Genomic DNA, 12,935 nt, shown 5'->3' with positions numbered 1-12,935 from the left:
GCTCGCAGACGCTTTTTCAGTTCTGCCAACAAATGTTCTATAGGATTGAGGTCAGGGCTTTGTGATGGCCACTCCAATACCTTGACTTTGCTGTCCTTAAGCCATTTCCCACAACTTTGGAAGTATGCTTGGGGTCATTGTCCATTTGGAAGACCCATTTGCGACCAAGCTTTAACTTCCTGACTGATGTCTTGAGATGTTGCTTCAATATATCCACATAATCTTCCTGCCTCATGAAGCCATCTATTTTGTGAAGTGCACCAGTCCCTCCTGCAACAAAGCACCCCCACAACATGATGCTGCCACCCCTGTGCTTCACGGTTGGGATGGTGTTCTTTGGCTTGCAAGCCTCCCCCTTTTACCTCCAAACATTACAATGGTCATTATGGCCAAACAGTTCTATTTTTGTTTCATCAGACCGGAGGACATTTCTCCAAAAAGTACGATCTTTGTCCCCATGCGCAGTTGCAAACCGTAGTTTGGCTTTTTTATGGTGGTTTTGGAGCAGTGGCTTCTTCCTTGCTGAGCGGCCTTTCACGTTATGTCGATATAGGACTCGTTTCACTGTGGATATAGATACTTTTGTACCTGTTTCCTCCAGCATCTTCACAAGGTCCTTTGCTGCTGTTCTGGGATTGGTTTGCACTTTTACTGGTTATGATTCACTATTCCTGGTAGATACTACTGGTTATGATTCATTATTCCTGGTAGATACTACTGGTTATGATTCATTATTCCTGGTAAATACTACTGGTTATTCCTTGTAGATACTACTGGTTATTCCTGGTAGATACTACTGGTTACGATTCATTATTCCTGGTATATACTACTGGTTATGATTGCAGACAGAGCCCAGAGAATGGGATGGTGCAATATTGTATTAGTCATATTTTGATAAGGTGCATGCATGGGGTTGTCCACGTCACCCAGAGATATGTCCATGCTGTAGAGAGACACCTAGCGGACTGAAACTGCACTGTTGTAGGCATAATACAGCTAGTGATATATAGCTTACGCTGGCAAACCAATCCATGACATTAGTTACCTAAATGTGAAGTCAGCTGAGGAGTAATAGGCAATGGAGACTTTTATTTTGAAAACACTCTTCACAGGCCCGATGGTGTACCTTTCTGTTGTTGGTGAGATCAAACTGCCTGATAGGCCTTTTGTTCATGTTTTCCCGTAACTCCCGTACTGCAGAAGGAACCCCCGTAGGAGTATTCAGGGAGGGGTATTCAAAAGGCCAGACTACTGCTGGTTTTCTGTTGTACCTGATCATTAATTGCACCCACCTGGTGTTCCAGGTCTAAATCAGTCCCTGCATGAAAGAAATGCAGTAGAACTGACTTGGACGTTCAGGTTTGAATTAAAAGGTCTTACCGTCTGTAAAGGTTGCACTCGCCTTCCATAGAAACAAATTCTGCTCTGGGCCGCTTACTGACCTAGGCTACGCAGATTATAGCATCGGTAAACCATGTTGATGTCATTCCACCCTGAGATGGACGTCAAAACACTTCTCTCTATAGCGAGCAGGCCTGCACAGATTGTGTGTGTGTGTGTTCTGGAACGTACCCGTAATGTTGAGCTGTACAGTGAACAGGACTCCTACTCAATCAATCAATCAATCAATTTTATTTTATATAGCCCTTCGTACATCAGCTAATATCTCGAAGTGCTGTACAGACACCCAGCCTAAAACCCCAAACAGCTAGTAATGCAGGTGTAGAAGCACGGTGGCTAGGAAAAACTCCCTAGAAAGGCCAAAACCTAGGAAGAAACCTAGAGAGGAACCAGGCTATGAGGGGTGGCCAGTCCTCTTCTGGCTGTGCCGGGTGGAGATTATAACAGAACTATGCCAAGATGTTCAAAAATGTTCATAAGTGACAAGCATGGTCAAATAATAATCATGAATAATTTTCAGTTGGCTTTTCATAGCCGATCATCAAGAGTTGAAAACAGCAGGTCTGGGACAGGTAGGGGTTCCATAACCGCAGGCAGAACAGTTGAAACTGGAATAGCAGCAAGGCCAGGCGGACTGGGGACAGCAAGGAGTCACCACGGCCGGTAGTCCCGACGTATGGTCCTAGGGCTCAGGTCCTCCGAGAGAAAGAAAGAGAGAAGGAGAAAATTAGAGAGAGCCAAGATTTTCAAAATGTTCATAAATGACAAGCATGGTCAAATAATAATCAGGAATAAATCTCAGTTGGCTTTTCATAGCCGATCATTAAGAGTTGAAAACAGCAGGTCTGGGACAGGTAGGGGTTCCGTAACCACAGGCAGAACAGTTGAAACTGGAATAGCAGCAAGGCCAGGCGGACTGGGGACAGCAAGGTGTCATCATGCCCGGTAGTCCTGACGTATGGTCCTAGGGCTCAGGTTCACAGAGAGAAAGAGAGAACGAGAGAATTAGAGAGAGCATACTTAAATTCACACAGGACACTGGATAAGACAGGAGAAGTACTCCAGGTAACCAACTGACCCTAGCCCCCCGACACAAACTACTGCAGCATAAATACTGGAGGCTGAGACAGGAGCGGTCAGGAGACACTGTGGCCCCATCCGAAGAAACCCCCGGACAGGGCCAAATAGGAAGGATATAACCCCACCCACTTTGCCAAAGCACAGCCCCCGCACCACTAGAGGGAAATCCTCAACCACCAACTTACAATCCTGAGACAAGGCCGAGTATAGCCCACAAAGGTCTCCACCACAGCACAAACCAAGGGGGGGCGCCAACCCAGACAGGAAGATCACGTCAGTAACTCAACCCACTCAAGTGACGCACCCCTCCTAGGGACGGCATGAAAGAGCACCAGCAAGCCAGTGACTCAGCCCCTGTAACAGGGTTAGAGGCAGAGAATCCCAGTGGAGAGAGGGGAACCGGCCTGGCAGAGACAGCAAGGGCGGTTCGTTGCTCCAGAGCCTTTCCGTTCACCTTCACACTCCTGGGCCAGGCTACACTCAATCATATGACCTACTGAAGAGATAAGTCTTCAGTAAAGACTTAAAGGTTGAGACCGAGTCTGCGTCTCTCACATGGGTAGGCAGACTGTTCCATAAAAATGGAGATCTATAGGAGAAAGCCCTGCCTCCCGCTGTTTGCTTAGAAATTCTAGGGACAATTAGGAGGCCTGCGTCTTGTGACCGTAGCGTACGTATTGGTATGTACGGCAGGACCAACTCGGAAAGATAGGTAGGAGCAAGCCCATGTAACGCTTTATAGGTTAACAGTAAAACCTTGAAATCAGCCCTTGCCTTAACAGGAAGCCAGTGTAGGGAAGCTAGCACTGGAGTAATATGATCAAATTTCTTGGTTCTAGTCAGGATTCTAGCAGCCGTATTTAGCACTAACTGAAGTTTATTTAGTGCTTTATCCGGGTAGCCGGAAAGTAGAGCATTGCAGTAGTCTAACCTAGAAGTAACAAATGCATGGATTAATTTTTCTGCATCATTTTTGGACAGAAAATTTCTGATTTTTGCAATGTTACGTAGATGGAAAAAAGCTGTCCTTGAAACAGTCTTGATATGTTCGTCAAAAGAGAGATCAGGGTCAAGAGTAACGCCGAGGTCCTTCACAGTTTTATTTGAGACGACTTTACAACCATCAAGATGAATTGTCAGATTTAACAGAAGATCTCTTTGTTTCTTGGGACCTAGAACAAGCATCTCTGTTTTGTCCGAGTTTAAAAGTAGAAAGTTTTCAGCCATCCACTTCCTTATGTCTGAAACACAGGCTTCTAGCGAGGGCAATTTTGGGGCTTCACCATGTTTCATTGAAATGTACAGCTGTGTGTCATCCGCATAGCAGTGAAAGTTAACATTATGTTTTCGAATAACATCCCCAAGAGGTAAAATATATAGTGAAAACAATAGTGGTCCTAAAACGGAACCTTGAGGAACACCGAAATGTACAGTTGATTTGTCAGAGGACAGACCATTCACAGAGACAAACTGATATCTTTCCGACAGGTAAGATCTAAACCAGGCCAGAACTTGTCCGTGTAGACCAATTTGGGTTTCCAGTCTCTCCAAAAGAATGTGGTGATCGATGGTGTCAAAGGCAGCACTAAGGTCTAGTAGCACGAGGACAGATGCAGAGCCTCGGTCTGACGCCATTAAAAGGTCATTTACCACCTTCACAAGTGCAGTCTCAGTGCTATGATGGGGTCTAAAACCAGACTGAAGCATTTCGTATACATTATTTGTCTTCAGAAAGGCAGTGAGTTGCTGCGCAACAGCTTTTTCTAAAATCTTTGAGAGGAATGGAAGATTCGATATAGGCCGATAGTTTTTTATATTTTCCGGGTCAAGGTTTGGCTTTTTCAAGAGAGGCTTTATCACTGCCACTTTTAGTGAGTTTGGTACACATCCGGTGGATAGAGAGCTGTTTATTATGTTCAACATAGGAGGGCCAAGCACAGGAAGCAGCTCCTTCAGCAGTTTAGTAGGAATAGGATCCAGTATGCAGCTTGAAGGTTTAGAGGCCATGATTATTTTCATCATTGTGTCAAGAGATATAGTACTAAAACACTTAAGTGTCTCTCCCGATCCCAGGCCCTCGCAGAGCTGTGCAGATCCAGGACAGCTAAGCCCTGGAGGAATACGCAGATTCAAAGAGGAGTCCGTAATTTGCTTTCTAATGGTCATGATCTTTTCCTCAAAGAAGTTCATGAATTTATTACTGCTGAAGTGAAAGCCATCCTCTCTTGGGGAATGCTGCTTTTTAGTTAGTTTCGCAACAGTATCAAAAAGAAATTTTGGATTGTTCTTATTTTCCTCGATTAAGTTGGAAAAGTAGGATGAGCGAGCAGCAGTGAGGGCTCTTCGGTACTGCACGGTACTGTCTTTCCAAGCTAGTCGGAAGACTTCCAGTTTGGTGTGGCGCCATTTCCGTTCCAATTTCCTGGAAGCTTGCTTCAAAGCTCGGGTATTTTCTGTATACCAGGGAGCTAGTTTCTTATGACAAATGTTTTTCGTTTTTAGGGGTGCAACTGCATCTAGGGTATTGCGCAAGGTTAAATTGAGTTCCTCAGTTAGGTGGTTAACTGATTTTTGTCCTCTGACGTCCTTGGGTAGGCAGAAGGAGTCTGGAAGGGCATCAAGGAATTTTTGTGTTGTCTGAGAATTTATAGCACGACTTTTGATGCTCCTTGGTTGGGGTCTGAGCAGATTATTTGTTGCGATTGCAAACGTAATAAAATGGTGGTCCGATAGTCCAGGATTATGTGGAAAAACATTAAGATCTACAACATTTATTCCATGGGACAAAACTAGGTCCAGAGTATGACTGTGGCAGTGAGTAGGTCCAGAGACATGTTGGACAAAACCCACTGAGTCGATAATGGCTCCGAAAGACTTTTGGAGTGGGTCTGTGGACTTCTCCATGTGAATATTAAAATCACCAAAAATTAGAATATGATCTGCTATGACTACAAGGTCTGATAGGAATTCAGGAAACTCAGAGAGGAACGCTGTATATGGCCCAGGAGGCCTGTAAACAGTAGCTATAAAAAGTGATTGAGTAGGCTGCATAGATTTCATGACTAGAAGCTCAAAAGACGAAAACGCCATTTTTTTTGTTGTAAATTGAAATTTGCTATCGTAAATGTTAGCAACACCTCCGCCTTTGCGGGATGCACGGGGGATATGGTCACTAGTGTAACCAGGAGGTGAGGCCTCATTTAACACAGTAAATTCATCAGGCTTAAGCCATGTTTCAGTCAGGCCAATCACATCAAGATTATGATCAGTGATTAGTTCATTGACTATGACTGCCTTTGAAGTGAGGGATCTAACATTAAGTAACCCTATTTTGAGATGTGAGGTATCACGATCTCTTTCAATGATGGCAGGAATGGAGGAGGTCTTTATCCTAATAAGATTGCTAAGGCGAACACCGCCATGTTTAGTTTTGCCCAACCTAGGTCGAGGCACAGACACAGTCTCAATGGGTATGGCTGAGCTGACTACACTGACTGTGCTATTGGCAGACTCCACTAAGCTGGCAGGTTGGCTAACAGCCTGCTGCCTGGCCTGCACCCTATTTCATTGTGGGGCTAGAGGAGTTAGAGCCCTGTCTATGTTGGTAGATAAGATGAGAGCACCCCTCCAGCTAGGATGGAGTCCGTCACTCCTCAGCAGGTCAGGCTTGGTCCTGTTTGTGGGTGAGTCCCAGAAAGAGGGCCAATTATCTACAAATTCTATCTTTTGGGAGGGGCAGAAAACAGTTTTCAACCAGCGATTGAGTGCTGAGACTCTGCTGTAGAGCTCGTCACTCCCCCTAACTGGGAGGGGGCCAGAGACAATTACTCGATGCCGACACATCTTTCTAGCTGATTTACACGCTGAAGCTATGTTGCACTTGGTGACCTCTGACTGTTTCATCCTAACATCGTTGGTGCCGACGTGGATAACAATATCTCTATACTCTCTACACTCGCCAGATTTAGCTTTAGCCAGCACCATCTTTAGATTAGCCTTAACGTCGGTAGCCCTGCCCCCTGGTAAACAGTGTATGATCGCTGGGTGATTCGCTTTAAGTCTAATACTGCGGGTAATGGAGTCGCCAATGACTAGGGTTTTCAATTTGTCAGAGCTAATGGTGGGAGCCTTCGGCGTCTCAGACCCCGTAACGGGAGGAGTAGAGACAAGAGAAGACTCAGACTCAGACTCCGACTCGCTACATAATGGGGAGAACCGGTTGAAAGTTTCTGTCGGCTGAATGAGCGACACCGGTTGAGCATTCCAACAGCATTTCCCTCCAGAAGCCATGAGAAAGTTGTCCGGCTGCGGGGACTGTGCGGGGGGATTTATACTAACGTTACTATCTGTACTTACTGGTGGCACAGACGCTGTTTCTTCCTTTCCTACACTGAAATTACCCTTGCCTAACGATTGCGTCTGAAGCTGGGCTTGTAGCACAGCTATTCTCGCCGTAAGGCGATCGTTCTCCTGTATATTATGAGTACAGCGACTGCAATTAGAAGACATCATGTTAATGTTACTACTTAGCTTCGGCTGTTGAAGGTGTTGACGAACCATGTCCAGATAAAGCGTCCGGAGTGAAAAAGTTGAATGAGGGAAAAAAGTTGCGATGGAAAAAAACTAAAAATATAAACGGTAATTAAAAACAAAAACAAAACAAAAAAACGTAAAGTTGTCAGCTAGCAAAGTAAAGTTGGCAGCAAAACGCACAGCAACAAAACGCACAGCAACACGTCTGCAGATTCAACAGGAAGTGACGCAATCACTTCTAATTGCAGGAAACTCCAACTGAGCCTCTGATTCACTTCTGTAATACGTCTCTGAACTTGTTGGAACGTACCCATTGAGCTGTATGTAGTGAATATAGAATAGCTAGTACTTTATTGTTCATCTTGCTTAGGAAATTAGTCTTATGGTTCCTCCAGAACCTCAGATTCAGTCTGGAGTCCTATTGGTTGATCTGTTGTACTAGACAGGACCAGGGAGAGACAGGAGGGCGTTGATCTGTTGTACTAGACAGGACCTGGGAGAGGCAGGAGGGTGGTTGATCTGTTGTACTAGACAGGACCTGGCAGAGACAGGAGGGAGGTTGATCTGTTGTACTAGACAGGACCTGGGAGAGACAGGAGGATTGTTGACATGTTGTACTAGACAGGACCTGGGAGAGGCAGGAGGGTGGTTGATCTGTTGTACTAGACAGGACCTGGGAGAGACAGGAGGATGGTTGACATGTTGTACTAGACAGGACCTGGGAGAGGCAGGAGGGTGGTTGATCTGTTGTACTAGACAGGACCTGGGAGAGTCAGGAGGGTGGTTGATCTGTTGTACTAGACAGGACCTGGGAGAGGCAGGAGGGTGGTTGGTCTGGGAGAGGCAGGAGGGTGGTTGGTCTGGGAGAGGCAGGAGGGTGGTTGGTCTGGGAGAGGCAGGAGGGTGGTTGATCTGGGAGAGACAGGAGGGTGGTTGGTCTGGGAGAGGCAGGAGGGTGGTTGATCTGTTGTACTAGACAGGACCTGGGAGAGGCAGGAGGATGGTTGACCTGTTGTACTAGACAGGACCTGGGAGAGACAGGAGGGAGGTTGATCTGGGAGAGGCAGGAGGGAGGTGGATCTGGGAGAGGCAGGAGGGAGGTGGATCTGGGAGAGGCAGGAGGGAGGTTGATCTGGGAGAGGCAGGAGGGAGGTTGATCTGGGAGAGGCAGGAGGGAGGTTGATCTGGGAGAGGCAGGAGGAAATACTGCACCAAACAGTTAGTCAACTAAAACATCATCGGAAAAAACATCAAAATGAATGACAGATTTCTTGAGTTATTTTAGACTCTTTTGAGGAAGTGAATACTGGCTACGGCGTCTCAAGATGGACAAACAGTACTAAGGGAGTATGCGAGGCACAGATGTTCACTTCACCTAGCTGAGTTCTGCTAGGATCAAACCGAACCTAGTATGTTGACTCCTTAAGGGTGGGGTTACTGCAGGAGTACTGCAGCTTGTACGTAGTCCTAAAGCTGTTGTAGTCCTGCAGCATGTACGTAGTCCTAAAGCTGTTGTAGTCCTGCAGCATGCACGTAGTCTTAAAGCTGTTGTAGTCCTGCAGCATGTACGTAGTCCTAAAGCTGTTGTAGTCCTGCAGCATGCACGTAGTCCTAAAGCTGTTGTAGTCCTGCAGCATGCACGTAGTCCTAAAGCTGTTGTAGTCCTGCAGCATGTACGTAGTCCTAAAGCTGTTGTAGTCCTGCAGCATGCACGTAGTCTTAAAACTGTTGTAGTCCTGCAGCTTGAACGTAGTCCTAAAGCTGTTGTAGTCCTGCAGCATGCACGTAGTCCTAAAGCTGTTGTAGTCCTACAGCTTGTACGTAGTCCTAAAGCTGTTGTAGTCCTGCAGCATGTACGTAGTCCTAAAGCTGTTGTAGTCCTACAGCATGCACGTAGTCTTAAAGCTGTTGTAGTCCTGCAGCTTGAACGTAGTCCTAAAGCTGTTGTAGTCCTGCAGCATGTACGTAGTCCTAAAGCTGTTGTAGTCCTGCAGCATGTACGTAGTCCTAAAGCTGTTGTAGTCCTAAAGCATGTACGTAGTCCTAAAGCTGTTGTAGTCCTGCAGCTTGAACGTAGTCCTAAAGCTGTTGTAGTCCTGCAGCATGTACGTAGTCCTAAAGCTGTTGTAGTCCTGCAGCATGTACGTAGTCCTAAAGCTGTTGTAGTCCTGCAGCATGTACGTAGTCCTAAAGCTGTTGTAGTCCTGCAGCATGTACGTAGTCCTAAAGCTGTTGTAGTCCTGCAGCATGTACGTAGTCCTAAAGCTGTTGTACTCCTGCAGCATGTACGTAGTCCTAAAGCTGTTGTAGTCCTGCAGCATGTACGTAGTCCTAAAGCTGTTGTAGTCCTGCAGCATGTACGTAGTCCTAAAGCTGTTGTAGTCCTGCAGCTTGAACGTAGTCCTAAAGCTGTTGTAGTCCTGCAGCATGTACGTAGTCCTAAAGCTGTTGTAGTCCTGCAGCTTGAACGTAGTCCTAAAGCTGTTGTAGTCCTGCAACATGTACGTAGTCCTAAAGCTGTTGTAGTCCTGCAGCTTGTACGTAGTCCTAAAGCTTTTGTAGTCCTGCAGCTTGTACGTAGTCCTAAAGCTGTTGTAGTCCTACAGCTTGTACGTAGTCCTAAAGCTGTTGTAGTCCTGCAGCATTTACGTAGTCCTAAAGCTGTTGTAGTCCTGCAGCATGTACGTAGTCCTAAAGCTGTTGTAGTCCTGCAGCATGTACGTAGTCCTAAAGCTGTTGTAGTCCTGCAGCATGTACGTAGTCCTAAAGCTGTTGTAGTCCTGCAGCTTGTACGTAGTCCTGAAGTTGTTGTAGTCCTGCAGCTGTTGTAAGCCTCCCTGTCCACTGGGTTAGCTGTTCAGAACATCCTGTCCACTGGGTTAGCTGTTCGGAACATCCTGTCCTCTGGGTTAGCTGTTCAGAACATCCTGTGGGTTTAAATGCAATCCGTTTCTGTTTGGCTTGTTGGTTTGGTTTTACACAGACTTGCTCAGAAAGCCCTCTCGTCTGTGGTTTGGTTTTACACAGACTTGCTCAGAAAGCCCTCTCGTCTGTGGTTTGGTTTTACACAGACTTGCTCAGAAAGCCCTCTCGTCTGTGGTTTGCTTGCGCACTGTGTGGGGAGATGCGTGTCATAAATGACTCAACCTCCTGTGGTCCTGAACCCCATACCCGTGCTTAGTCCGGGACACACGTTCACCCACCAACTGAGTTATTGGGATTGATTGAGAGACAGTCTCTTTCCTGTCATGAAGTTATGAGCTATCCCCATTGTTTGACCTTTAACCCTCATGCTGTTTGATCTCTAACCCTCATCAAGCTGTTTGACCTCTAACCCTCATCATGCTGTTTGAACTCTAACCCTCATCATGCTGTTTGACCTCTAACCCTCATCATGCTGTTTGACCTCTAACCCTCATCATGCTGTTTGACCTCTAACCCTCATCATGCTGTTTGACCTCTAACCCTCATCATGCTGTTTGACCTCTAACCCTCATCATGTTGTTTGACCTCTAACCCTCATCATGCTGTTTGACCTCTAACCCTCATCATGCTGTTTGACCTCTAACCCTCATCATGCTGTTTGACCTCTAACCCTCATCATGCTGTTTGACCTCTAACCCTCATCAAGCTGTTTGACCTCTAACCCTCATCATGCTGTTTGACCTCTAACCCTCATCATGCTGTTTGACCTCTAACCCTCATCACGATGTTTGACCTCTAACCCTCATCACGATGTTTGACCTCTAACCCTCATCATGCTGTTTGACCTCTAACCCTCATCATGCTGTTTGACCTCTAACCCTCATCATGCTGTTTGACCTCTAACCCTCATGGTGTTTATCTCATTTCCAGGAGCCTATCAAGTCGCGGGCCCCACAGCTCCACCTGGAGTACAGGTTCTATAAGCAGCTGGGGAGTTCAGGTGAGTGAATTATGATGATAGAAGGTTGTAAGAATATGGTGTTGAATCCTAGGGTCCAGCTGGGGAGTTCAGGTGAGACAACAACACAGAATTATATTGATTCTCTGTAGTCATGAACACCAATATAATGGACGTTTATTATCAGGAAAACTGTTACATGTATCCTCAACTAACCTGTGACCCCGCACATTGACTCTGTACCGTAACACCCTGTATATAGCCTCCACATTGACTCTGTACCGTAACACCCTGTATATAGCCTCCACATTGACTCTGTACCGTAACACCCTGTATATAGCCTCCACATTGACTCTGTACCGGTACCCCCTGTATATAGCCTGCACATTGACTCGGTACCGTAATACCCTGTATATAGCCTTTGGTCCTACTTTACATCCCAAAAATGTCCTTGATTCAGGATTCTACTTGTTCAACATGCATACAAACGAATTCAAAAAGTTACCAGTAAAGTTTGTTCAAACAAGTCAAACGATGTTTCTAATTAATCCTCAGGTACTCTAATATCTAAATAAACGATCAAATTTAAGACGGAGATGTAGTATGTTCAATAGGGAAGATAAATAACGAAGAGCGCGCACCTCATTCACGAGCGCAACAAGACTACTTTTCTAATGAGAGACACCTTGGAAAAACTACAACTACTCGTTCATTTTTCAAAAAACAAGCCTGAAACCCTTTCTAAAGACTGTTGACATCTAGTGGAAGCCATAGGAACTGCAATCTGGGAGGAATTCTTTTGAATATCCCATAGACTAGCATTGAAATGGGCTCAAAAACAATTATTCCGGATGGATTCTCCTCGGGTTGTCCGCCTGCCATATCAGTTCTGTTATACTCACAGACATTATTATAACAGTTTTGGAAACTTGCATATCCATAACTATGCATATCCTAACTTCTGGGCCGGAGTAACAGGCAGTTTACTTTGGGCACGTCAGTCATCCGGAATTCAGGATACTGCTCCCTAGCCTTACAAAGTTAACTAGGCAAGTCATTTAAGAACAAATTCTTATTTACAATGACGGTCTACCAGGGAACAGTGGGTTAACTGCCTTGTTCAGGGGCAGAACGACAGATTTTTTTACCTTGTCAGCTCGGAGATTCGATCCAGCAACCTTTCGGTTTTTCGCCCAATGCTCTAACCACCAGGACCTGTGCCAGGCCACGCCACGTCTGTTGACTCATCCTGCTGTAATGCATAGAATTAACTGGCTTGTATGCGAAGCAGTAATTGTTTCGAAACATCTCCTGCCATGTCACCGGTGCGTCGTGAAACAGTGTTGTTTGAAGAAGGCATTGTCTGTGTAGTTTTTATGGCCTTTTCTCCCAGCATTGTCCCAGTCATATCCGCGGCAGCAGGAGGAATTAAATCCTCCACAATAGTATGGTGCTTGCCTGTCCTAGACACTCGGTTGCTCACCATATAAGACGCTTCTAGTCCCTTCGTATTAATGATATCTGTTGCTTTTATACATGTCTTACTACTCGAAAGTCTTAATTCTCACTCAAAAAACTCCTGTGGCTTATTTTTCAAATTGTCATGTTTCGTTTCTAAATCGCTGTGTGGCAGTTTCATCGAGTTGTGAGATAGTACTTTTGCACATATAACACACTGTGGCTGAGGAAAGGCACTACTCCCAATATAAGTGAACCCCAAATCAATGTAGTTCTCATCATATTTGCGCCTCTTCGATGGTCCAACGTCCCTGTCTGTTCGGTGCTTTCCTGGTTAAGGGGGCAGTTACTCTTCGGCTGCATCAGAATCTGACAACATGTCCATGCTAGCTGGGCTATATGTGTCTCTATGGACGCGGGCCTTACTTTTTTTTAACCATTTATCCATTTTCGAGCAAACGGAATGAGCAGCAGCTACGTTTGGCTACATACGGACCGTTAGTGGAATTCCTGCGAGAGAGTAACGGTTAATCTGATTGGATGTTAATTATTTGACTAGGCTACATGTACAGTTGAAGTC

At 45.7% G+C, this 12,935-nt stretch overlaps 1 pseudogene; it reads left to right on the top strand.

Moving 5' to 3' along the window:
• LOC139550057 (casein kinase I-like) overlaps window positions 1-12,935 on the top strand; it is an 87,974-nt pseudogene that overhangs the window by 30,571 nt on the left and 44,468 nt on the right.

Source organism: Salvelinus alpinus, chromosome 23 (assembly GCF_045679555.1).
Source record: "Salvelinus alpinus chromosome 23, SLU_Salpinus.1, whole genome shotgun sequence".
NCBI lineage: Eukaryota > Metazoa > Chordata > Actinopteri > Salmoniformes > Salmonidae > Salvelinus > Salvelinus alpinus.
This window is presented reverse-complemented; position numbering and strand designations above follow the sequence as displayed.